This window comes from Octodon degus, unplaced genomic scaffold (genome assembly GCF_000260255.1).
Source record: "Octodon degus isolate 3935 unplaced genomic scaffold, OctDeg1.0 scaffold00286, whole genome shotgun sequence".
In the NCBI taxonomy this organism is placed as follows: domain Eukaryota; kingdom Metazoa; phylum Chordata; class Mammalia; order Rodentia; family Octodontidae; genus Octodon; species Octodon degus.
In genome coordinates this window covers 1383524-1385716 of record NW_004524862.1, presented here as the reverse complement: position 1 = coordinate 1385716, position 2193 = coordinate 1383524, and positions in this window count along the sequence as shown.

Here is a 2193-nt window from a genome sequence, read left to right as displayed (position 1 = left end):
GGGGGCGGCGGCGCGGGCAGCCATGGCCGGGGCAGGGGCGAGCTCGGAAGGGGCTCAGGGCGCCGCGCCCCGCGGGTCTGGGTCCGGAGCGGGCCGGGCTCCCGAGGTTACGCGCCCGGGTCTTCCTGCGGCGGAGCCGCCCCCCATCTCCCACCTCCCGGCCCGAGTCCCGTTCCGGCTCCGGCTCCCGGCTCCGGCTCGGCTCGGCCCGTGCGCTCGGCGGTGGCAAATGGCGGCTCCTTCCGGCGGCGGCGGCGGCGGAGACCCCCCCGGAGCGGCGGGCGGGAGGGGCGGGCGGGGCGGGAGCCGGGGAGCCGGTGAAGGATGGAGGGAGGGGCGGGGCGGGGAGGGGGAGCGGAGAAGGGGCCGCGGCTGCGCATCCCCGCCCTGCTCCGCACGAGCTGGGGTCCCCAGGGGCGGGGCGAGTGTGCTCGCTCCGGGCGGGTGGAGGCAGGGGAGTGGCCGAGGAAGGGGAGTGTGCGCCCCGGTTGGGGGAGAAGAGGTGTAGGTAGAGGGGTGGGGGGCCGAAGGGATCAGCATGGAAGGTAAGTGGTCTGCGTTGCAGGTGTACCCGGAAAGGCTTGTGCAAAATGAGAGTGCAAAGTAAACTGTGCAAGGGTCCGAGGTGTGAGGGACGTGAGTAAGCGAGGGACTCGAGCTCTAAATACTTTACACAAAAGACTGAAAAGTATGCAGGGCGTGGGCCTGTGGAAGAGAGGTTAGTGTGCAAGGAATGGAATGGGATTGAGAAACAGAAGCATTTGACTGTAACGTGTGAGAGTGGTGAGAGCAAGGGAAATCGTGTTCAAGGGATGGGTGTGTCTTTCCTGGTACCCTCTTGCCCTCTCCTCCGTTGCACCTCAGGCCCTGATACAGGCACACACGCTTAGCCCTTTATGGGAGCTCTGACCCTGAGAGCCCGTTCTACCGGTCCATTACATTTTTTCCTTCTTTATACTTACATCCTCCCTGTCATCCCCTTTGCAAAGGGAGAAGGGATTCCAGGGAAACCCACTGGGTCAAAAGGGCTGGAAAAAATTAATTATTAAAAAAGTAATTAATAAAAGTTAGGGGAGAGAGCCGGAGACCGCTAAATTAAGGCTCCTCGCTCACTAGAACGTGGTAGGGAGGGGACAGTCATGTTTTCATGAAGCATTCAGATGTTTTGGGTGGACAAGTGAATGAATCAGAAAAAGGGGCTGGGCCTCTAGCACACACGACGCACATTGTGAGGCTTTTGTTCTAAAGACCAAAAGCTGCAGTGGGTTTGTGTGAAAAGTGAGGCTGAGCTCAGGACTGCTGGTGTAGGGAGTGGTGTAACAAACTTACAGCTTTCCAGAACGCGCACAAACCAACCATCCTCGCAAAGTAGCGAGTAAAATATCACCTCTCCAGGCCTGCATCTTCTCTTACTACTGTTCCAGCTACCTGGGCCAGCAAGGGCTCAGACCTACAAGTACCAAAATGAAAAAAATGAGATACCTGCCCACATGTCTTCCATTTTGTCCTGTGTCATGATTAACATTTATCTTCAAATCTGAACTTTTACATTCTTAGCCAGATAAATAAAATGGGGCTGAGGATGTAGCTCAGTGGCAGGAAGCTTAGCTAGTGTGTGTTAAGCCCTGGGTTAGAGAAAACAGAATGGAAGGAGTAGCAAACCAGATAATGAAATGCTTTCAAATTTTATGACTAGAGGTGTAGCTCAGAGATAGAATAAATGCTTAAAATGGGCAAGGTTTGATCTCCAGTGCCAAAAAAAGACTTTGAGACAGTGTCTCACTATACAGTTCAGGCTGGCCTTGAGCTCACTTTGTAGCCTCAGCTGGTCTTAAACTTGCAAGGATGCTCCTGCCTCAGCCTCCTAAGTATTGGGATTACAGGCATGTGCTACCACTCCCGGCCTAAGAAAAAAAAATTATTATTATTTTTTGGCAGAACCGGGGATTGAACTCAGGCTGTTGTGCTTGCCAGGCAAGTGCTTATTCTACCGAGCTATCTCCCGGGCCCCGAAAAAGAAATTTTAAATGGCTTCAGATTTTAGACAATTTCTCATAAATGAGACTAATCCCTTACTCCCACACTGGCGAAGGGTAGGAGATAATGAGCCAATGAGACGAGGGATATCAGAAAACTCCCTTTGTCCACCTAGGGAGAGGTGGGTAGAGTGTCCACCTAGGGAGAGGTGGGTAG